At 46.6% G+C, this 24,351-nt stretch overlaps 1 long non-coding RNA gene across 1 annotated transcript; it reads right to left on the minus strand.

Moving 5' to 3' along the window:
* LOC135413925 (uncharacterized) lies at nt 1-22,836 on the minus strand. Its single transcript, XR_010430498.1, has 4 exons — nt 22,613-22,836; nt 22,237-22,371; nt 18,736-19,798; nt 1-18,489 (listed from the first exon to the last, which is right to left on the minus strand). It is a non-coding gene; the product is annotated as an uncharacterized LOC135413925 (long non-coding RNA).
* Between the last annotated feature and the right edge of the window lie 1,515 nt (nt 22,837-24,351).

Below are 24,351 nucleotides of genomic sequence, written 5' to 3' on the forward strand. Positions count from 1 at the left end.
CATATGACAAGAGATTTATTAGAAAGAACATTAAATACTATTATTAGCCCCAGCTGCAAATATCCATCAGGAAGGAATGGCTGTGTGTGAGCCAATTGTCTTCAGAATGGTGGGCCTTTCTAGAAACCCTCTGCAGTGGATGTCTTTCCACTGATTTCAGCAGTCTTTGGTCAGGCTCTCTTTTAGTAGAAAGATATTTAATTTCATCCTGATAGGAAGGACTGAAAAGCCAGACACCAACATTTCCTTTGCCTCATCTTTCATATTTAGCCTGTGCTGTTGGTGGTTAAAACTTGTTATTACTTGTTTATTTTTCACATTTAGGCTACTTCTTAATAACTACACAGCCCCTCCAGGGGAGCATTGCTGCCTTTCATCAGTACCCTCTCAGAATGGGAAGAGTGACAGCTCTTTTCAGATGACACCAGGCTGACTGGGATACTCTGAGCAGTCCAGAAGCTCCCACCAAGTTAATAAATAAAGCTTCATGCCAGGTAGGGGGAAGAATTTGGCCCTGCTGTTCTTGATGAACAGGCTGAGTAATTCACAGTTTCAGCCTCTCATTCATAACTGTTACAGAGGGTGAATCTGGAGGGGAGGATGGAAAGGCTTGTCTTCCATTGCCTGCAATAACACAAATGGACAGGTCCAATTGGCACATTATCACTCCACAGTGCTTTCTAGGCCTGGTGTCACAGCTTAGGGCAGGTTTGGGCTCATGCTTCATGTTCTTGTACGATGTCAGGCTCCATTAGATCAGTAATCTCGTGTAATACGGTATCAGACAATGTCACTGAATGAATACAGAACAGAAGTATTTTTAGTTGTTCCTTTTCCCCAGGAACTCCACCTGGCTCTTGGCTTTCTAACAAATAATCTGTGTTGAGACATCGTAAGGTGACAAAGAGAGTAAGAACAACAATCACACAAAAATGTTCAGAAACTTCAACGACTTGAAAAAATACATACTTAGGGATTTGCAGCCCACCCAGGAAACTGTGTGTGTTGATCACCACACCACTCAAAGCATGTATATTAACTGCTGGGTGAAGTGCATAGGTGTGAGCCAAACTGTTGAAAGAGCAGCTGCAGTGCTGTTACCACAATGACATCCAGCCACAAATCCTGCTGTTGAAATGGGTTATTCAGAAACTGCTCCTATGATAATCTCTGTCTGTGAAGTTAGCTGGGCTTCGGGGAAAATAAGAACATCTGATGTTCTGTTTTACCTTCTCAGCATTAACTCACTGACATTAAATGAGAATTTATTATACTTGTGGTTTTAAGATTTTAAATCTGCACATATTTCCTCTCCATTTCTGGGCATTCTGCAGGGCTGATGCTGCAGAACAGCTGTCCCCTCAGTGACACTGTCCTGACCCGAGCACAGTCTGGGGAGCCTCAGTGAGCCCCAGAGGGTCACACCCTGCTCCACAGACAACCATTCAGGTTGGAAGGGCCCTCAGTCCACCCTCCTGCTCAGTGCAGGGACAATTGTGTGGGCAGAGCAGGTTGCTCAGCTGGGTGTTCCAGGCCTCTGAGCATGGAGGCTGCTCAGCCTCTCAGTCCAGCCTCTTCCACTGCCCTTTGCTACAAAAACTGCGTTTGAAACCCAGCACGAACATTGTTCCAGCTTAGGTCCTATGCCTTTCATCCCCCTCCCACACAGCACTGTGAACAGCCTCCCTCTTTTCAAAGAGAAAGGCAATTCAGCACACTTGCTGCCAAGAACTTCATATCTTCTCACAAAGCTGCACTTCAACCGTCACAGAGTTTAAAATAAACAATGATTTGTGAGTAAGACGCACCTCAGAGGTCCCGAAAGGCCACCAGCAGTGAAGCCATGGCTAATGCCTGTAGGTGAGGCCACGGCTCTGAATGCAAACACCCTGTTTAACCAGGAATTTACTAATGTAAATGTGGGCTGTTCCAGGCCAACTGGCCCCTGAGCCCAGGATGCTCCCAAACTTTTCATCAGCTGTTACATATTGGCCACTGCAAGTTTTTTCCCAGTTCAGCTGGTTCGTTCACATGTGACTCTGTCCTGATCAATGTGTGTCTTCTCCACCTGTGAAGATTTAAAAACTAAGAATCGGTTGCATAATATATCATTTTTTTAAGGCTAATGCTAATCCTACCAAACCACTTCTCCTGTGTGCATTTATGAAAGTGAAAGCTACTCCATAGATAATTTTCAAAGGAAGGTTGTACAACAGCTGTTGTTTTGTCACAAGCAAGGGTAAGCACCATCATGTAGCATTTATTTCCTTATCTGAACAGTATTGTTAAGCTGATGACACCCAGGTCCATTCAGAGAGTTAAATTCCTCCCTCATGTATGAACACGATGTTCCCACAGTGGTAGAAAGTGTGAAACAATGTGATGGAAGAAGTGGCTGCTGGGATAGAGAGAAGTGACTCTCCAGTCAGACTGGGGGGGTTTCAGAGGCACAGGAGACACCTGTGTCCCACTGAGGATCCATGACCATTAGCCAGCCATCCCCCTGCAGTGCCCTGCAGGCTCTGGGAAGGGGATTCTGCATCTCTGCAAAGATGAAGCTCTACAGGGAGGTGTCTAATGCAGGGCTCTGCAGGTTGAGCCCATGCTCACACACTGGCTGGCTCCTGCAGCTGGCCGGGTCACAGTCATACACCCACATCCCAAATATCTTCAGCAGGGGAGGGCTCCTCCCTGGGAAGTGGCAGAGCAGGGAACAGCCTGGAGCTGAAACCCACCTGAAGGAATAGTTGCACCATAATGTCCAAGTGGTGAGAGAAAGCTCCAATGAGATCAGTTCTTGTGTTGCGTTAGTTTTGTTGATAGCTAAACAATTCCACAGATGTGCTGAACCATGAAACACATAAACATGCAAGAGGAAAGACATATTTTGTCAGGAAACTTTATGTAAATGTAGCACAAATATGAAAACATCAGTAAGGGGATGAGGCTTAATTGAAAACATGGTCAGGTTTTTGTGGACAAAACAGCCGGTTTACTGCAACACCAGACGTTTGTATTAAATGAGTACTTTTTAATTACCCCAATGGATCTTCTTGTTTGACGGGACTGGTGAAATCTTTTCTGTATCACAACAAGAGGAAGAAGAGGGAATTCCTGGCTTTCAGTCCCAACTCGGTGTGCCCCCAGGAGCTGTGCAGCGAAGCCGTGGGGTGCAGGGACCCTCCCACACCCTGCCCAGCACAGGACCGTGGTGGGCAGCCCAGCTGCACCCATGGAGACACCGCGTCCTGCAGGGACAGGCCAGCGTGTTCTGCTCGGCTCCCCTCTCACTGCTCACCCTCTGCTGCCACAGCAGGCAGGGGCACCACCAGCACCCAGCCCAGTGCCCAGCCCAGGGCAGATGTGCCACGGCCTGCAGGCTGGCCCGGGCTGCCATCAGCCAGCACAATCTCCTGAGCACTGCCCCAGGCTGCCATCAGCCAGCACAATCTCCTGAGCACTGCCCTGGGCTGCCATCAGCCAGCACAATCTCCTGCACTGGCCCGGGCTGCCATCAGCCAGCACAATCTCCTGAGCACTGGTCCAGGCTGCCATCAGCCAGCACAATCTCCTGAGCACTGCCCTGGGCTGCCATCAGCCAGCACAATCTCCTGAGCACTGCCCTGGGCTGCCATCAGCCAGCACAATCTCCTGAGCACTGCCCTGGGCTGCCATCAGCCAGCACAATCTCCTGAGCACTGGTCCAGGCTGCCATCAGCCAGCACAATCTCCTGAGCTGGCCCGGGCTGCCATCAGCCAGCACAATCTCCTGAGCTGGCCCGGGCTGCCATCAGCCAGCACAATCTCCTGAGCTGGCCCGGGCTGCCATCAGCCAGCACAATCTCCTGAGCACTGGTCCAGGCTGCCATCAGCCAGCACAATCTCCTGAGCACTGCCCTGGGCTGCCATCAGCCAGCACAATCTCCTGAGCACTGCCCTGGGCTGCCATCAGCCAGCACAATCTCCTGAGCTGGCCCGGGCTGCCATCAGCCAGCACAATCTCCTGAGCTGGCCCGGGCTGCCATCAGCCAGCACCATCTCCTGAGCACAGAGCTCCTCTGCCAGTGTCCAAGGGCTCCTCCCGACCTCTCTGCAGCAGCTCGAGGAGACATGAGAGGGCTCCAGCAGCTCAGGAACAACGAGGGAACAGCAACTGACTACAAAGACCTTTTCCATCTTTGGGGGATTCTTTGTGGTTTGGGGTTGTTTTGGGGTTTTTTTTGCAAAAGATCAGTCAGGTTTGCCTTATGGCGCCTGCTTCCATGGCAGAAAGCTCAGACTGGGAAAGCTCAGTCTGTCTTCCAGGTTTTTAATCAGTCTCCTTGTGATCCCAGATGTGTCAGGACAGATGTTTTTGCAACCTTCATGAAGGACAGAATCGCATGTGTTGAGGGAGGGCTGAGACTTCTCTTCAGCTCAGTTTTTGGGGATGAACAAGACACTGGTTCTGTACTAAGATAAATGGTTTTGTTCAAAGGTAGCAGTGGTTTCATCTTTTCTCAGGAAACGAAGAACTCCCTGGGGTCTATGACCCTCAGGTTGCAGCTCTGCCTCAGAGGGAGACTGCAGGATGGAGCACAGGAGGAAAGCTGATTGACTGGACACGACACAGAAAAAGACTCTCTCTGCATTAGTGATGGTGCAGCTTTTGGGTTGGTGATGCAAAAGCCCAGCAGAGGAGCAGGACACCGAACACCTCATTAAAGCGGCCAAAATGAAGTGTCAGCTTTGTCACTGTAGATGTTCCCACAGCCTTAATGTAACAGCTAGTTGTAGACAGAATATCCAGTCATAACTACTCCAGAAAGGTGTCATCTACCCTGAATTTTATTTGTATTTATATCTGCTGTATGTATTTTTTGCTGGAGTTTCAAAAGATTTACACTTCTGTCTGCACAAAGCACACTGACTTCCCTTTGAATTGGCAAAGCACAAGAGAAAAAAAGGTCAGGAAAGAATTTCTCATTCTCTTCTTCAAGTTTTGTCAGGATACCATTTAAATTAACCTTTGTGAGCCTTTACATTTGTATATGTGTATATCCATTTGTTTATTTGCAAAAATATGAGACAGAAGTGTCTTTGTCCTTCCGTCAACTACAAAGGGAGTTTAGATGGTGAGATCATCTGTCAACATCTATGCCATAAATGTTTAAATATGGACAGAGGAGAGTGTCATTGATTATCTGGTTCCTTTATTCTGCAGATTGCAGGCTGGATGAATGGTGGTTTCCCAGGAGCAGCAGGAACCCAGCAATGAGCTGTCAGTCCCACCCAGAGCTGGAAAACTCTCCTCATGCTTAGCAGCAAGTAGCAGGGAAGACAGGGGTTGGTTTGGTTGGATGTGGAATCCTTCCCTTCCTATCCCAAACTGCAAATTCTTTGTGTGCTTTGAGTTCCCAAATTTTTAACTCTGTTATATAAATGGTAGCTAACTGGGGGGGGAAAAAAAAGGAGGTCCAAAAGAGAGCCCTAAAGCTCCCAGAGATCAGTGTGAGGGTATCAGTGACTGCAGAGGGCTCTGGAGCAGGCCCTATGCCTTTAATTCTGGGAGAACATAAATGTGAAATGTTTTACAAAAAAGAAATAGCTTCCTATGCCAATGTAAGAGAACTTCCAATGTGCCTGCTCAGGAAGTTCAGCTCTTTATGGGACCAAATGAACAACTTCTATCCCTGAGTGAGATAAAATTGAACAGAAACCCCTCACGGAAGACCTTCCAACTACTTATTAAAACCATACAGGACTGATATAGTATTTTTCAGCTCCAATTCATTGTTTCCCCAGACTTCCACACTCTTTTGTAGTGCCAGTGCATTTTCCAGGACTGGGCTTTTCCTTGCTCTTTTCTTATAGTGGCATGTTTTGGAGGTCTGTTTCCCTCCTGCTGCAGCACTGCATGGCTGCCCTGGGAATACCAGATCTCCTAAATTCCATTTTAAACTCCACTGGAGAATGACACCAGCCTTTGTGGAGTTATAGTCCTTGGAAGCATCAAGAGTGATGTCCTGGACTGATCTACAGAGGAGGCTGAAGCTGGATGGCAGGTTCATATCTCGCTCCTATGAAGTCAGTATGCACTGGCTGCAGGGGATTTCTCAGGATTAGACTTGTCAGGTCTTGGAGTCTTATGGTGGCATCATCAACCTAAGACCACATTGTGTAAATCAGAGCATTCAGACTGCATCTACGAAGGCATCAACAAACCTTATTGTTCATTCTCCATTTGCCCATCTGAAACAAAGTGTCTGAGAACACTTTGGAAATTCAATCTGTAGAGACATTTTAGGTACAGAACCCCTACTACAAAACAATCCAGTTTTCCCTTTATAAAATAAACTTTCACATGCCCTCCACCTTCTTGAACTCCATCCATATAACAGTTTTTACCACATCAGAAAACACTTTTTAAACACTGATAAAAAAAAGCAGTTTTGTCTAATACAGTTGCTCTGGTCACCACAAAAAGAGCAATTTTTCTGCTAGTACTCCTACATTCCCTCCTCCACCCCCAAAACCCACAGTGGGATCACTGTGTGTTTAAATGTGGTGTAGCCTGTAAAGCACAGACGCAGAACAAGCAAGGGCAAAGAAAAGAGGGAGGGAGGAACTGTTTGAGGAGAGGGAAATCATCCCATTCTTGGCTGTGCAGCTTAGAGATGCAGCACCAGGTTCTGCTGCAGGAACCCGAGGCTCCCAGGAGACCTGCAGGGACTGATGGTGATTGCTGGCAGTTTTTGTGTTCCCGAGAAGGACACAGCACAGGAACTGTGCACTGCCCCAGAGAAGTGCCAATGGACCACCCCAGCCCCCAAAGTACTGCAGAGCATCCTCATCTGCTGCTGCCTTTGTCAACACCCCCGGCACGGCGCAATGGGTGAGACAGTTCCACCTGCTCGGAACAAACAGCCTTTTGCTCTGCACGAGGTCACACACTCACTGGCAGAGGCTTGCAATAAATCTTGGGTAATTAGCTGAATGATAATTGCTACGCATAAGGGATTCTTAAAAATAAAACCCACATTTACAAAAGTAGATGTTATAGGGAGGTGCTTAAAGTTAAGCATCCTTTAAGAAGGAAATAATCATGGCTTCAGTTTTCCTGCCCATAAAATGGGGATTATATTACATGGCCGTTTTCTAAAGTACTACAGGATGTTAAGATGGGAGAATCTACATTAGGGTGTGATAGTGCTATTTTCAATCTCTATGCACACAATATTAAGTGAGATTCTTCCAAAACCGTGCCCCATCTACACTGCTGCAGAGTCAGATCTGATTTTAAAAGAGTGAGTGATCAAGCACACGTTACAGCTGCACCACTGGGTCAGTAAGTGAGAAGTTAAAATAAGAAGTTCATTCAATAAAATATTGATTCTGGAAACAGATTACAGGAAATCATACCATACCACTAACTTAATTTATGAGTATTTATATTGCAGGAATTATACCAATATATCAAACACGATGCCTTCAACCTTAGTTCAAAAGAGAATTTTATCTCTAAGCTTTAACAACAGGGCTGAAAATAATTCAGATTATATGGGCAGCATTTTAGCAGCCCATTTTCATCTTCTTTAAAAGCAACACTCTAATGCATGATGGTTAAGGATCAAGTTGGGATTATGAGGAGAATGTTAAACATATACCAAGTAATACATCTGTTTTGAATAAGAGTTGTTGCATAGGGTTCCAGTTCATTTTTTTCAGTTCTCTGCCGTACGTGTTGTAGCTGCTAAGTGAAACCACGCATCAGATAAATACATCACTTCAGCAACAGATTGCTGATCAATTGTCTGACATGCTCTGAAATACGTGGGTTAAAAATACTTGGGGGCAAAGGCTTTTCTAGCTTGGAACAAAATCTGTTTCCCGTTGTGCTGTGGTTGGTTCCTGCACCTCCGAGCTCACAGGAGCACTGCCATTGTCCCCAGGCTGGTGCTGGGCTGTGCCCACGGTGGGAATGAGGGGTTGTGCCCTGCCCCTTCCCAAGCACTGCTCCCAGGACAGGCGTGCCTGCTGCCCTGCCAGGCTCTGCCCAGCAAACACAGCCACTGAATGTTCTGTTCCACTGCTGTATCTTGAGACTTGGATATTGTTCTGAAGCACCTGATTTTTCAGAAAATTAGTTTAGAAGTTCTGATACTTGGATTATTACATTTTTTTGTCTTTGGCTGGAATAGAAAACTGCAAACTTTCTGTAGCCTACAGTTGGGTCAGAATTACTGTGCTTGACTCACCTATACTTTCATTCCAGTCATGCCAGAACTTCACACTTATAAGATATGGATTTCAAATAGCTACATTATCAAATCTCTTTGATGACTAGTTCCTGATATTCGACCAAAAATAATTCTAATACTTTCATTGAAACAACCATTTATCTCAGGAACCAGAGATTCTTTTAAGTATTGAGTAATTTAAACTCTACTTGATGCCCTCTACTTCTCATACTGCAGAAAACAGTGAACAATCACCTCTCCAGCAGCTTCACTCCACTAACTCCTGTTGTTTTCGTTGTCCAGTGACATTTTTTCCATGCTGAAGTGCTTTGGACAATTGATTTTGGTCAAAGAGCATCACAGTCATGTTTCTCTGCCACTGCTGCAACCCATCGAAGTTTCTCATGTTCATCTCAGGAAGAAAGGGTAATAAAACAAGTCCCCATAGACTAAAGGGTCCTGGAGCTGCTGGCTCCCAGGAACTCAGCCATTCCTACATCAACAGGTACCAGAGACAGAAAGCCTAATAAAAACCCCATCACCCCCTGTCACTCAGAGTGATCCTGGGCTGACCTTTGAATATTTCCTCGCTGGTGTAACTCTCTGTGGTTTGCTGATAACCTAAGGCAGATGCACGTGACGACAGAAGAAATACTTTGAACCTGATATACTGCTGGGTCATGGGTTTGTGCAGTCCTTTTGCTGGGACTGTGAAGCAGGCAGAGAGAGTTCTTGCTGGAGGATCTGCTGAGAACCAGAGGCATTTACTGTCCCACTAGGGTCTGGCTGAAGACCCAGTTCCTCTCTGCTATCCAGAGCAGTCCTCCTGGGACAGACCCTTCAGCATTTAGCTGAAGGGCAATAAATGCTGGGTGTTTCTAAGCAAAACAAACCTAGTCCCACCAGCAGATGTTCCTGCAGCCAGTGGCATACATAGGAAATGTGGCTTCCAGGGGCGAAAAAAATGGATTTATGGAGTGGGAAGTTTTCGAAGGGGCTCCTGCAGTCAAAAGGGACACCTCCTACCAGACCTGCCAATGACTCTTGCTGTGTTCTCAGACACGTTCTCAGTGTCTTTGTCTCCCCTTTGTTCTCACACCAGGCCCATCTCAACTGCTGCCCTGAGGAGCCTCTGTCTGCAGTCCCAGTCCCTGTGAGTGTCACACAGCTCTGCAGCAGGGAAGGGCACTGCCAGAGGGGATTTTGTGCCACTGGAGTTGCACCAGGCTCTGAACCCAACAGGTTAATCTGGCAGCAGCCATTTCCTGGCAGCACAGCTGTGTCCACGCCAGGAACTGTGCTGGCTCAGCTCCAGTGGCCAGGTGGGATTTATGTTTTTTTCAGACCCAGGCTGACATCAGTGTATGAGCAAAAGTTTCTAATGTGGGCCTAAAAGAAACATCTGCGACATCTCTGACCTAAAAAGCTCTGTTACCTCTGCATGTAGCGATAGGATGTCTCATCCCTCAACTCCAGCTACAAAACCCCTTAATTTGTGTCCTCCACAAAGGAGATGGGGAGACTGGCAATGCTGGTGGATCCCAGGAACACCAGAAATGCACGATGGCTTTTCCTGTGACAGCAGTGCTCGACTGCTGCACTAGCAAGGCTGGTGTGTGAGGGACAGGGGATGGTGATGCACACAGAGCAGAACCCACCCAGCTTTGGAAAGCACAGAAAGAGCACCTGTGGGAACATGGCCATGCCAAGCCTTTTGTTCAAATGGGGTTTAGTTAACTTGTTTAATTACTGTACTCACAGATGTCCTACTTTCTATTCTAGTACAAAGGCAGAAAAGTTACACCAAATTAATATGCATTTGGAAATGAGTGAACACATTGAACATTAATGTCAGATTAGCTGTTTCCTTACTGATATTGTGTGTCTTTTTGCTATAGGACCTCATTAGCCTTGCTAGACAAAAAAAGCCCTTCTTGTATGAAGCCCCTCAGAACAATAATGTGAGCTGGAGATCTTACACAGTTTGAGAAACAGCTTTGAGCAGGAAACAAAGTGATGTGAAAGGGCTTTTCTTCATGTGCCGTGTGTTAGAAATGACAGTTTATTTTCCTTATGGCTCCGTGTGGGTTACTTCAGTATTTCCTTTTGGAAAGCCACAGTACATCCAGCATACCTCACTCCAGAGAGCCAGATAAAAACATCAGTCAACAAAAAAGGCAAACAGAATAAGCAATTGCTAAGTGCCATCCCTATACACATGCCAGGCTCACACCACTTTACCCACCACTGTATGAACTGCTGGCCCCAAGTGCATCCTCCACCACCCTTAAATACTTTTTAGCCTTTTACAGGTATTTTTTCTGATTCACTTGAATTTAAAAACAAAGCAATCTTTACTGACAGAAATGCTGTGCCTCATGTGACAGACACCTTGAACCAGGACCACTCAGACATCCTTAGACTTGTGTCAAATAAAAAAAAAACCCACCAGTGCCAATGCAATATTAACACAGGTCATGTTATAAATGTGGAGAATGAAAAAGATCTTGAAACATGGAGTGAAACCTTTTGTATTCAGGCAGTATAATACATGGCTTTGATTACTAAATATGTGCACTAACCTAAGGATTGTTATTTTAAGGGAAATATAATGAAATGCACGGGACACGTAGAGCATAAAGTGACATGCCTGTGAAAAGCCTATCTGTAGCATTTCCTGACTTGAAAAAAAACCCCAACACTTGAAAACTTGATTCCTTCATAAAATCTGCAATATGGTGCATTAATAATAACTCAGTGTTACGTAAAGCTAAAATCTGCTGCCAAACGTGGAGGATGCCAAGTTAAAACTGACCTGCAGATAACCATTCTCACAGTGGAGAGTTCTTCCTGGATAAGAACTTAGACACTGAAAATGAGTTCTCACAAATCAAAGCAGTCCTTAACTCGTGTAAAATGTGAACATTTTTTTTTCAGTGACAAAAATCCTTTGGTCTTACTAATCCAGTGGAGGAAGAGTGTTCAAGAGTATGACCCCACAGGGCAAACGTTAAGGCATAAGTTGGGATATCTATTTTGGAGTTTCTGTTCCAAATTCACTAAAGAGGAGATTTTGTCTTTTAGTTCTCCCTCACTGGGATGCAAGTAAAAGGAGAGGGGAAGGGAGGAATAATGAAAATTACCATCTGCTCCTCTTTATCCAGATATATCACTCTTTCTGTTTACTTTCATAAAAAGCAGCCAGAAATATTTTGCATAAGGCAGTTATGTTAACATGCCATTATTAAAATGTTTGAGTTTGGTTCTGCCTGAGCCAATGTTCAAAACCTCATCCTGGCTACTTAAACCCAAACATCATTTGTGCACCTGGTTTTTTAAATCAGTACCTTTAGTAATGCATTTTGCAGGTCTCTCTTCCTTTATAAAAACCTGCTTTACAGAACCTTGCCATACCCAGAGAAACAGGAAGGGATCAACTACAGGCAGGATGTAAAAACCTCACTGCAGAGACAGGAAGCAGAAACAATATTACCAATCAATAGCTAAGAGAATTAACACAGAGCTCAGCTTTTACCAGAAAGCACAGGCTACAGGTGCTGTAGCCAACATATTCATTGCATGGACAAGCAGATTTCTATCAGTTGGAATGCTGCACTTCCACATGTAATACCAAAAAAATACAGTCAGCATCCGAACTGCCTGGCCCAGGTAATGGATCAGCCCCTGATCACCTCCCTGTGCTGAGATCAGCCTCCCTCGCTGCACTCAGCATTAATCCCAGCTCATCCAGGTCAGAGGAGCTGGAACCCACATTGGATACCCCTCCCATTTCAAATATAAACCCAAGAAAATTATACTGATATATTTCAGAGGCTTCTATAACACTCCAAGTCCATTTCACTGATCAAAGAAGGTTAAAGAAATCACAGCAAATAACAAAAAAAGGACCTAGCTGGGAACCTGTTTTTCCAGGGTTGTGGATACCTTACTCATTTAATTATTTTCTTTTCTTTCACAAGTTTCCTGTTTCAGACATTTTAAGAAAAAGCTGTATTTGAGATGTCAAAAAAACCCCAGCTCTTCTCAAGAACCGGCACTAGTCTCTCTGGGGGTTATTTTAGGCAATTCTAATTTTACAGTTTCCTCTTTAGGTTGGATAAGGATCTTGCATAGTGTCAGAGATTTGGTATGTGGACACGATCTTGGCCCCCGGACATGAAGTTGTCATAGCTACTCTGGATGCTTTCTAAACATGGCCAAATCCTCCACAGGATCCTCCCCAGGTTTCATGGTCTGCAGGGGGCTTCTCTTTAAAAGACAAGAGTTTGCAAGACTGTGAAACACAGTTTTTCAGGTAGAGTTTGTCGCTGTTCTTTTGCAAATACACATTTTTTTTAAATTATAGAATAGGGAAAGGGTGAGAAAGGGAGGCTACAGACCAACTAACAGACAGCTCATCATCTGAAAACAGAAGAAAATGGCCCAATTCTTTCACGCAAACTATACAATATATTCTGGTTTGATCACAGCACAGTAAAACTGGAATAAATTCATTAACACCAGAGAAGCTGAGCTTGGATTATACCAGAACAGCTGAGAGCAAAGCCAGGCCTTTGGTTTTTACATTTTGTTCAGCTGTCCTATAAGTTGAGAAGAATCATAGATCAGCAGCTCATCATCTCTAGAAATACATGGAAATGAAGTCATTTTCTTTTGGGCCTAAAGGTAGAAGAATGGTTTAATTTCCTTTAGCTTCAAAGCAATAATCCTGGACTGAGGTATGGTCATTCTTCAGAATATGGGATAATAAACCCCATTTTCCAAACTGTATTTTACTCTGCATATTCAGGTTAGTCTCTATTCTTTGCCATTGTCAATGCAAGAGGCAAGAGAATAAATTGTGAACAGGGATTGTTGATTCCAAAGGTAACTACAGGGAATATTTATAGCAAAAGTTAACAGGGGAAATTAGTAAATGGAAAGTGGTTTAGAACAAGCTCTTCAGCAAGAACTATTGCCATAAAATACTGCTATTGAAATAAAAAAAAAAATTTAATAGAAAACCAACCCATCTTAGTAGGTTAGGTCTGCTTTGAGTAGGAGGTTGGACCAGATGACCTTCAAAGTCCCTTCCAGTCTAAATCATTCCATGATTCTAAACAAACCTGATTTTTCTTGTAAACGTATTTGTTCAAGAGACTAAAAGAGATTTAAAAATCAAGATTGATTGGATAGGTGCTTACTATAATAGCAAGAATTACAAATAGTCACTTACAAGTAGCAAAAATATTACTTCCTCGGAAATACAAAAAATGATGGCCTGTCATTTGATCACTCACGTGAAGTCTGGTCAGGGAAAAATGCAGTGTAGAATGCTTTTAGCAGCTTCCCAAAGCCTTCCCACTGCTGGAACACAACCTTCTGGTGATGGGTATCCCTGCTTCTCTCTCACCTGCAGTCCTCTGGTTGGATTCCAAAAACCTAAGAAAGGAAGCAATGTTGTTGAATACAAAATTTTATGAACATCATAATGGAAAATGTTTCAATGTATAACTTACAGGAAATTTAGCCTTAATATGGGATATGCATCACTCACAAACAGGGTACTTAATTTTTATTGCCTTGTTGGTTAAGTTCATTATGTCATAACTGCTAGCAACTTTTCATCAAAACAGGAGGCTGTTCTACCACAGTTTTTACATTTTACTCCTCTGGAGTATTTGTAAGCCTTGGCCACTGCACAAGGTGCTATAAAGACACCAGCTATAAAGGCAGTTCCTCCCGGGAAAAGCTATCATAGGACACTGCCACTGGACACAACACACCCAGAAACAAAGAAAAGAGAGACTTGTAGTGGCATTTGGCACAAGCTCAGGTAGGCTGTCACTTGGACAATACCCCTCTGTTGGGAGATCACTGGTGAGACCTGTATGACTCCATAAATGCTGCTCAGCCAGGCTAACTCCAGGGAAAACAAATAATTAATCCACGAAAATTGTGTTGCCCTCCATATATTCCTGGGTGGGAAGATAGGATGCTGGGCAGGACATCACAGCAACTCAGCACAGAGAGATTCAAATTTGAACCCTGGAGCCCCCGTACATCTGGAGAAGGCAACCTCCCTGACCTTCCCAGAGCATGGTATTTTGGGGGCTTTTTCTGCTGCTGTTCTCTCACTTAATCCTTTTTAAAGTCACTGCCAAGGAGGGAGAAGATCCAAAGATGAGAACTTAAGAGTTCTCCATGGTCCCACGGGTGGGGACTTAGCTTAGCTGGAGAAGAAGATTGTTTCCTCCTTCAGTGTCCCTCTTCCCCCTTCCTACTCGTGCCTCACTACATCACCCCTTCATACTCTTGGAATATATGACTCGAGCTTAACTGTAACCAAACTCTACACTCCACTCCAGAAAGGCTCAGCTAAAAGACCTGAGGAGGAAACGCTGCTGAGAAACATCTGGGCTTTGTTTCATGCAACTGAAGAGTTAAAGTTATTGTCCTAAATAGGCTAATGTATAAAAGCTGCAAACACCCAACTGCAGTGTCAGGCTCCCAAACTGTACAAATGTATTTGTCTTTCATATTAGTAAAAGTTATTTGAACAGAAATAGCACATTGTAACAGCCTAACAAGAAGCAGTCTTTCTGATGACGTTTGAGACTTCTTTGCTGCACTGTATGGAAATATTTAAGACTTAAAAGATTTATATTACAAAATAGCATTTTAAGTGGCTCAGTCCTGTTCCCAGTAAAGTGAAAGAGGGTTTTACCATCAGCTTCTATGAAAATGGCAGAAGGGCCAAGATGCCTTTTAACACGATTTTTTTCCCCTGTGTTGTTCCAAGAGTCGAGAAGTCTCTCCAAAGGCCCCCCACTCCTCCTCCAAAAAGAAACTCAATGAAGTTATCAGGTGTGAGTCAGTGCCATGGCCAGACATGAAGGTCCATTGAGACCCCCTGTGCAGGTGGCAGAGTGGGCTCTGAACATCAGAGCTGCCCAGGCACAGCACGCTGGGCACCGGGATAACCAGGCACTGCCAGGGCTGGGCTGGGCAAGCTGCTGCTGCCCTTTAACACACTGCTCACAATATCCAGCACACTGCCCTATTTGCTCTGAGACTAGAATTCTCACCTTACACACACACTTGACAGATAAAACTCAACATGACCTAGTAAGTGATGAAATCACGTTCTGTAGAGGGATTTGTGTTTGGGTAAACTCAGCAGCCTTTGATGCATTTTCCTTTTTTTTGGTTGACAGATGCTAAATTACTGACATAAATGAAGAAACAGTCACAAAAAATTTTAAAATCTGTATTTCCATTTAAATAACACAAGGACAAACACTATTTCTCTTCAACTGAGTTTTTCCACCAGCCCCCAGGATTAAAATGTTTTTCTTTGTTGGTTTTTATGGTTTTTTCCCTCAGATTTCTTAATGCATCTTCAGATCATGCATTTTGCATTTCTGTTGATCCTTAAGTGATATGTGAATAGCATAAAGGTTTACAGGAAACATGGAAATGATGCATCCTAATATTTAGTTTATTCTTCCTTCTTCTCTTTCTTATTATTTATCTTCCTTTTTATTCATTTATTTAGAGTTATAAGATCTGTTGGAAACTACACACTATGCATATATCTAGGCCCACATTGATAAGTTCTTGATCTAGTTTTGGTATGGTTAAACGTCGCACAAATGATGAAGAAAAGATGTTCATGTGCTTCCTGAAAGTTGTATTTCAAAAACTGTCCGAGCACTAGTTAAGGTGGTAGTACATATTGCACTGGGACAGGACTCACCTGGTATCAGTGCTCAGGCCTGCATTGTTTTTTCTTTTTTAATGAGTCAGCAGTGAGTCGTTTCTGACACACCTGCATTGTAGTTTTCAGCTGAGCACATGTCACTGAGTGAGGCAGACGTGTAGGACAAGCAGCTAAACTGGTTCCCAAACATTCACCAGGACTGAGCACCCGAGGAACCAACTGCTCAGCAGAATTAGAGAATCCCAGAATCCCAGACTGGTTTGGGTTGGAAGGGTCCTTACGGATCATCCAGTGCCACCCCCTGCCATGGGCAGGGACACCTTCCACCAGCCCAGGTTGCTCCAAGCCCCGTCCAACCTGGCCTTGGGCACTTCCAGGGCTGGGGCAGCCACAGCTTCTCTGGACAGCCTGTGCCAGGGCCTCCCCACCCTCACAGGGAAGAACTGCTTCCTAATATCCAGTCTAACCCTGCTCTCTCTCAGTGTGAATCCATTCCCCCTTGTCCTGTCACTGTCTGTTCTGGAAAATAGTCCTTCTACGCTGTTTGAAAACAGACTGCTATAGTAAATAAATAAAGTAATAATAAATATTCACCCACAGATTGCCTGGGTTTTTTCTATGAATAATCAACCTGCATTGCCACTAAAACTGAGTCTCAGAGGGTGAGCCACAGCATTTGCATACACAGATAAACACAAGAAATGCTTTTGCTGAAGCTGAAGGTTTATAATCCCCAGTTATAGGTAAAGTCTTCTATAATTTCCTGCAGTATTTGCTCTTTGGGTTACTTATTCTTGAAGTATTCTTTGAGTTGTAGCAAACTCGGAGCTGTGTCAGGTTGGATCTCAGGGAAAGGTCCTTCCCCCAGAGGGTGGTTGGCACTGCCCAGGCTCCCCAGGGCAGTGGGCACAGCACCAAGGCTGCCAGAGCTCCAGGAGGGTTTGGACAACGTTCCCAGGGACAGGGTGGGATTGTTGGGGTGTCTGTGCAGGACCAGGAGATGGACTTTGATGATCCTGTCAGGCCAGAAGGTGAGTGGGTAAGAACCAAATCAGATACAGCCATTGGGGACAGAAACATGGCAGACACAAATCTGATGTCCTCCCAACACACTCCTGTCCGTGGGAAAACCCGTGGGTTCCCTTAGGTCTCAGTGTAAAGAAGCTCTGACCCTGTAGCACACATTAATCTATGCCCACATTAGGGTTTGGCCTCGCACCCTTCAGGCCCAGAGCTGAACAGCACAGGTGGCACAGGGAGATAGGTGCTCTGGGCTGGCTCACTCACCGCTTTTCCCTGGCGCTGTGCTTCGCTGGGGTCCTGCCTGAAGAGCCCTCAGTGACCCTTTGAGCTTAAACACAGCCAGACAAACTTTTATCCCTGACAGTTACGAGGGAAAACACGGCAATGGCACGCAAACGTGATGCAGTGACTTAATTAGAACCAAGTTAAGAGAGAGCGAGAGGAGCTGCAAATCTCCTCAGAGTGCTGGGGGCTGTGGGGGGAGTGTCAAGCCCTGGAAGTGCTGGGAAAGGGTAACACAAGAGCGGGGAAAAAACCCTCACAAACCCAAACCGAAACAAACCAACACGCATTTTACAGGGTGGTGGGGGGGGGAAAGTTAGAATCTAGCTGTATATTTTCAAAGGAAAATGTTGGAAAAGCCTTCAGAGAGAGCGCCCAAAGAGTTAATTTCCAGCAGCGCTTGAGGCAGCAAAACCTGGGAAGGCTCCCGGCGCCCTCTGGTGCGAGGCGGCAGCAGGAGTGGAAATTTCCTCTGGAAACCAGCTTTGTTCCAAAGTTCAGGCAAATAAAATGACTCAAACGTGCCGACAGGACGAGGAGTAACTTCCCTCCTCAAGGAGAATTTTGCTCGGGGGGGCAACTTGGTTTGGGGGTGATAGAGAGGGAAGTGGGGAGGTTGCTTCATATTTTTATTATCATTATTTTGTCTTGATTTTCCCCCTTTTATTTCCACTCCGAAGTCTCAATTTGGATTGGCTGCAATATGAAGAAAGGAGCCCTGAAAACCGGGCAGTGAATGAAAACCTCACAGGATCCTTGGAATAATGGTAGCAGCGTGACAAACATCTTTAAAAAACCCAAAAATAAATTAAAAAACCCGTGCACGCCTGTTTCCCTCCCGTCTGGAGGAGGAGAAACGTCTTCTTCCTGCACGACTTTAATACTAGAAGGGAAAAGCCGGGAAAAAAAAAAAAAAAAAAAAAAGAGGCATCCTTGACTTCAAGCACTTCTCCCTTAAAATTGGAGGATGCTCCCTAACCCCAATCTACACCCTTATTTCAGCTGCCGGGAGAGCGAGGGGTGCTCTCTGCTAGCAGGCTGCGAATTCACTTTTTCTGACGTCCTTTTTTACATGTTTACAATCATTAACAGCAAGAATAGCTACTTTTGAGGAACAAACACACAAAGCTCACCTATAAACGCAAAGGGGCCGACAGAGCAAAACGGGAGAGCAAACCTCAGGGTCTCAGGGAGAGCAAACCTTCGGGTACCTGCTGAGCAAACATACTCTGGTTTGAACCCCTAAAAAAAAAAGGCGGGGGGGAAGAAAGGACGTGCTGACTGGGGACACACACACACACAGAGCTTTCCAGCTCACCTCTACCAGCTGTTTTTCCTTCGTTCCTAATATCTTCCAGCAAATCATCTCCCAGCCCCTCCCAGGAGACCTGACTTTTTGGCAGGTACCGCTTCGTGGCCGCGGGGGCCCCGGCTGCGATGGTCCCGGTCGGGACCTGGGTTGATGTTATGCTGGTATATTTATGTTACCGGGTTTTCAGCCGGCCTGGGGCTGCAGCTCTTCCTCTCGGCACCCTTTCCACGGGGGCAGGAGCCGCTGGGGTCCTCCCTCAGTGGTGGATAAATTTACCTAGGAACAAAACATAGGTGTGTCTTATTAATTTTTTTTTTCTTAATGAGGCTTAAAAAAAAATACATATTTGTTTGGTTTTGAGTGTTTGCGTGGTTTTTTTTCTTTAAAAAAAAAAAAAAAAAAAAAAGGCTTTTTATTCAAGTGCTTTCACCTCCCGCCCTGCCAACGCTTGAGAAAGTTTGGGGAAATAAGCGGCAAGTCCCTGACGGCTGCTCTCCTTTTTGCATACCAACCAAGACGCGTTTCCTGAGAAAAAAAGAAAATACCAAACTAAACACGCTCTATTTACTGAAAGCCAGCAGATTTCTGTTGTCAGGATGCGGGCGAGGCTCCGCACCTACTCCGGTTTGTAGGCGCACACGCGTGCGACTCTTGCACCCCAAGCTCCCCATCGAAGTGCTTTCAAAGGGTAAAATGTATTGGTATTTTTTTAATTACAGGACCCGTTTTGCAGCCAGATATAAGTCGAAGCAAACTGTGGCCGAATTCTTGTAGGAAGGGTCATGCGCGGGCGGGTTTGTCCTATTAATAGGACACAGGAAGAGCCGGGAGAGCAAGCGCCTGCCCTGAACACAGCGTGGGATGTTATTTGAGGTAATAGACTGAGGGCAGGCACGAAATCACTACTTTGTGGATGTTCAAACGCGTCGTTATTTCGTGTTAAATAACATTTTAGAAGACGCTCCCCTGGCTTTTCCACTGGAAGGACGCGGGATTATTTGGAAACAGTGGTAAAAATGAGGAGGAAAAAAATTTGGATCCAGACGACAGCTCCCTGTGGAAAACTAATCAACGTTATACATTGTAAACATTCTACTATCAGGGGCTACTTTGCTGGAATTAGTTTTAAATAATAAACATATACATCCAGGAAATAATTGAGACTACATCGGAGTTTACCTGGAAAAGACTGGAAAGCAACAGAGCCTTCCCGAAACTGTCAGGATCTTCCAGGGAAGCCTGGGGATGCCGAAAAAATGAGAGTCGGCGGCAAAAAATAGGGCAGACCCCCAGCGTCTCCGTGCTTAGGAGGAAACACACGATACGTTTCTAGAAATCCCACTCACCTGATTATTACTTCTGTAGTTAAAATATTGGCTGCCACCGTAGATGTTAAAGATCTCAGTAACACGCGGTTACAGACGTACAGAACATTTAAAACATGACCTCACCAGTTTAAAAGTGAGCACTTCAGGTGAAAAGGCTGCGATAGTTATTCATTTCCCCTAACTAGAAATTAATTTATTTTTTTAATGAGACCTATTTACGACAGAGACTTCCAAAACAAGATTTCAGTATTTTTGCTTGGACTGATCTTCCTATTCACAGGCAGTAAAAAATGCAGAGTTCAGGAGGTGTGGGGTTTGTGGTTGGTTTATTTTATTTATTTTATTTTATTCTATGTTACTTTATTTTATGGTGTTTTTTTCTATTTTATTTTATTCTATTTTATTTCGTGCCTTTACTGTTGCTTTTTTTTTTAATTGCCCACTTTATACCCATGTTTACCACATGAATCCATTAATAAGGATTTCCAGAAGAAAAAAACCCCAAGCCCCTATGGAGGCGACGAGGAGAGCCCGACTGTACTTTAATGAACTGGAAGACAAAACTTCTATTGACGCAGGTGGGAAGCGAGTGGGGCCCTCGGCGGATCCCTGCGGGGTGTCCCCTGTCAGGATCCAGGTGTATTTTCCTTCCTCTCCTCAACCCTGCGGGACGAGCGGACGATGCCGCAGCTGCTCTGCGGCCGCGCCGTCCCGGGGCAGGGCTGCTCCGGCCCCAGCGGCACCCAGCCACTCCCAAACCTCTCTGGGCTTACGCTGCATTACTAACTATGCCGCAATACTCTGCCTTCATTCACCTTTCAAATAAATTACTTTATTGACGCTCCACTAATTGTTTTGACGACCTGTGTTATTTAATCACCAGTGCTCCGTCAAAGTTTTTACTTATTTGAAAGTTCTTTGCGATTTCCAGTCGCTCTCCACACAATACACGCTATTAAAACAAAGTGAGAAGGGGCTCTCAAAGAGAAAAACGCGGAATTAGTCCCGCTTATTGCAGGACGAGCACCCCACTAAGGCTCGTGGTTTCATTTTTATACAAAGACAAGTATCTTCCCAACCTGCTAAGCACTCACTATTCCCGTTCATCTCGCTGGAAGGGGCTGGGTGCTGAAGCCTTAGGAGAGAACAGGCCACCTTTCAAGAAAGGCCTAACTACGGATTTACATAGCCTCTCTTTAAGCACCCACATTAACAAGCAATAAGTTCTACGACTTCGTTTCAACCCCACATTCACTGCAACACGCTCCAAGGATGACATGAACAGCTGTGAGCACTGCAGAAACAGTGTGCGAAAGTTACAGCCAAAACGGGGGAAAAAAAAAAAAAAAAGGCTCTCCTAATCGCAGAACGCTTCAAGAGGATGGATGTGCGCGCAGCGACAGCCGCGCTCCGGGCAGGACCCTCCGGGAGCGGGACCCTCCGGGAGCGGGACCCTCCGGGAGCGGGACCCTCCGGGAGCGGGACCCTCCGGGAGCACGGCCGGCCCGGCCCCGGCCCGTGGGATGCTCGGCACCCGGTACCCCAAACCACGGCGGGAGCCCGGCCGGCCCCCGCACCCACCAGGCGCTTTTATCCACCCCATCGCATGTTCGCTCCGGGGGGGCAATAACAAAGCCCCCGTGCCCAGGCTCGGCCGTGCCGTGTGTGACCCGCCCGGAGCGCACGGCACAAACAGCACCCGGGCAGGGCTGCGGCACCGGGGCCGCACCTCGAATCGGCCACGGCAAGCGTGGAAGAATCCCCAACCCCGGGACGTTGTGGAGAGCTCAGGGAAGCGAAGAACGAAAATGAAAATGCAACAACAACTATCGCAGCCCAGGACGGGCGGACGGCACGGCACTGCCGATCCCGGCGGCGCGGCTGCTGCGCGGATTTCCCACCGTGGAGGGAACGGAAGGAACCTCTTTTTGTGGTTCTTCCCCCCCCCCCCGCAATGTCTGTTCTCTTTTCTGCACGAAGCAGCAACTCCGTCCCTCTGCACTAGGCCACGCAGAACCTCCCAAAGCAGTTTAATAAAGGGTAAAGCTGGAACTGAGATATTCTGATTGACATTGATTTTATATATTAAAAATATTATATAAAATATATGTATTTTTATATATATTAAAAAAAACAAACAAAAACAACTCTACATCTTTCAATATATAGGGAACAAATCAGACCCGAGGGAATGCAAAGTCAGCAACAGGAGCAGCTTTTCTCGCCGGGCTCTGTCTTTTTGTCTGGTTTAGACAGTGCTCGGTAAAACGGAACAACCAGAATGATCCCCGGGTGATACTGAGCACGGTGACAAACCGCAGTGATAAAATACGACTGTGCCACTCCTACCTCGGGGTTGTTTTACGGTGGTACATCCCCGGTTATCCCTCTGTCCCGGCCGCGGGGCTGACTGCTGGAATTAAATCCGCCGTCTCAGCCGAGTAAAGTTCTCAGTCCCAGGACTGACCTTGCTCTTCACGAACACTAAAAAAAAATGCAGAGTTCAGGAGGAGTAGCAATGGGCTCTCGTGTAAAAATGTGATACGAGGGCAATGCACGTGTTTCTGATTATTATTTTTAAATTAGTTATATTTTTAAATAAAAAAGGCAGACTCCAGGAGAAATAGTCATAAACTCTCATTTCTAAATCGTGACACGGGGCAGTGCATGTATTTTTAAACAACCGGCGGCGCCGTTTTTAAAGGATCGGTATGATTTCAGCAACCTTGTCTTTGAAACATCCTCCGGGGCCCGGTGCTCGGTTCCTCGGGAGGGAGAGGGCAGAGCGGGCGCCGTGGGTGCTGGCGTTTGGGGGCGCTTTTGCTGGGATCGGGGCAGCGCCCGAGGAGAGGGGCCGGCACAGGTCCGTGCCCAGGTCCGTGCCCAGGTCCGTGCCCAGGTCCCCGCACAGGTCCCCGCACAGGTCCGTGCCCGGGTCCCTGCCCGGGTCCCCGCCCGGGTCCCCGCCCGGGTCCCCGCACGGGTCCCCGCACGGGTCCCCGCCCGGGTCCCCGCACGGGTCCCCGCACGGGTCCCCGCAGCCTCTCCATCTCACACGGCGCCGCCGCTGCGCGGGGACGGGGCGGCGCCGGCCGGGCTCGGCCACAGCCATGAGCGGGACAAAGCGTTAATGCGGGCGCTGCCAGAGGGGCAGGCACAGCGCTGCTTCCAGAGAGCCCAGAAGTTAACAAAATATATCACAATAAATACTAAGGGAGGAGAGCCGCGACTCCTTCCAGCCTGTGTTTGCAGGCGGCGCCCTCCGAGCGAACGCGCCGGTCCCCGCCGGCGGAGCGGGGTCCAGGATGGAGATAGGTGTGTGCGCCGGCGGGTCCTGCCCCTCACGGCGCCTCGGCAGCCCGGGCCCCGCGGCCCCTCGGCCGGCACAGCCCGCTCGGCCCGCGGGGGGAGCGCGCAGAAAATGGAGGCGGGCGGGAGCGCAGCGCAGAGCGAGCGGCTCCGCGACCGAGCGGGGGACGGGCCGGGCTCCGGGCCAAGGCGGGAGCGATCGAGCTCCCCTGCCCCTCTGCGCTGACCCGGGACGCGGCAGCCACACGGCACCCAGGGCTCTGGGGCCGCTCACCGAGGGCACGGAGCCCCCCGAGCCCCCGGGCACGGCCCGACCCCGGGCCCTTCCAGAAGGTTCCCCCTCGACCAGCCCCGCACGGCGGGGGCAGAGCGCCCCCTGCCGCCCCGCGGCCCTCAGGGCGCCGTGGTGGTAAAAAAGGTTAAATTGTGGGCGAAAAGTCACCTGTGGCACCGAACGGTGTCCGCCCCTCCCCGCACACCTGCGCGGCATTCGCCTCAGCGTTTTGGGGATTCTTGTTGGTTTGTTGTTTTGTTACGGCCCCAGCGCTTTAAGGCATGAAGTGCTCCGTTGCCAAGTGAAATTGACTGTCGAGTTAAACTCGGATGACCGGCACTCAACACGGATTTCCCCCCCCCCCCCCATTCTTTTTCTTTCAAAAGCACGTGCCTGTTTTATCAGCGGTTTGTGGTGGTTTGCGGTTCCATTAAACGGCCCCAAATATCAGATTGCGAATACTGAAAATGCAAATCCAGCTTGTCTAATCCGGAGTTTAAAATATTCTTGTGATGTCACAAAGTGATGGCTTATAAAATATTTTCATTTAATTAGGAAGCACTAAGAGGATTTCTGCGAGGAAAAAAAAATAAAGATGAGAAAGCTCAGTTTGAATTATTTATGTGCTGTGAACTATCATGATTGCTGCTGAAGCTTTTCAAGTACAAAAATGCAGGCTTTGCTTGCTTTTCATTTTTAGAACCTAATTCTTTAATTATTCAGGCATGCAAATTCCTGTGAATGGGGATTAATTATGCAGGTAATCAAGGTTTTATTCTAAGCTTACTTTTAAAAAGCAAAGATGGGCCAATACTATGTACTGTGTTGCTGACACTGTATTTGTGCACTGAAATATTCCTTTAAGGTATGAGAGTAGCTTG

The sequence above is a fragment of the Pseudopipra pipra genome, chromosome 5, assembly GCF_036250125.1.
Source record: "Pseudopipra pipra isolate bDixPip1 chromosome 5, bDixPip1.hap1, whole genome shotgun sequence".
Taxonomy (NCBI): domain Eukaryota; kingdom Metazoa; phylum Chordata; class Aves; order Passeriformes; family Pipridae; genus Pseudopipra; species Pseudopipra pipra.